Raw genomic sequence first — 766 nt, 5'->3', positions numbered from 1 at the left:
AGATTCAAATATGAAGCTAGATCGAGGAAAGGAAAAAGTTCAGGATTAGTAGATTTTTGTACACGAACAAGTATCAAGGTAAGTTCATGTAACTTGAATTATATTCTTAAATGCTTGAAATGCATGTTTTTGACATGAATATGATTTGAATGTTCATTATATGGAAATTTATGAAACATTGATATATTTGATAAAAGATGAAGAAATCCCGGTTGAATGAAAGGAAAAGTCGATGGATCTCTGAAAAGGAATTGACGGTAAAAAGGATCAAGCCCGGACGGATGATCCTATCCTGATATAGCCCTCCCGAAGAATATGTGGAAAATGGATTTAGCCAGGACGGGTAATCCAAATCAGGGTCTGAATTTAGCCTGGACTGGTAATTCAAATCTAAGCTCATTAGAGTAATTGTCATTGCAGGGGATTTAGCCTGGACTGGTAATCCCGCTGCAAGGTTGAGGTTCGCGGGAGTGTGCTCTCTGAAATAGAAATGTGCGCACATGAATATGAATTGACAGACCCAGAATTGTACACCAAAAGTGTACCTCTGAAAATCCATCAAAATTTCGATAAATTCAACGGGATAAATATGAAAAAATAACAAGGAAATGGAAATTATGAGATTGATGAGCTCATCAATCATAGTCTATATTATTGGTACATGAAAATTATTGTACTAACTTGAATGTTGAGTTTGTGCATGTTAGAGTAATAATGCATTGAATGGATATAGGAATGTTTATTGTATTGTATTGAAAATATTAGG

The sequence above is a fragment of the Gossypium arboreum genome, chromosome 7 (assembly GCF_025698485.1).
Source record: "Gossypium arboreum isolate Shixiya-1 chromosome 7, ASM2569848v2, whole genome shotgun sequence".
Taxonomy (NCBI): domain Eukaryota; kingdom Viridiplantae; phylum Streptophyta; class Magnoliopsida; order Malvales; family Malvaceae; genus Gossypium; species Gossypium arboreum.
The sequence above is the reverse complement of the archived record's forward strand: the minus strand, read 5'-3'. Positions refer to the sequence as shown.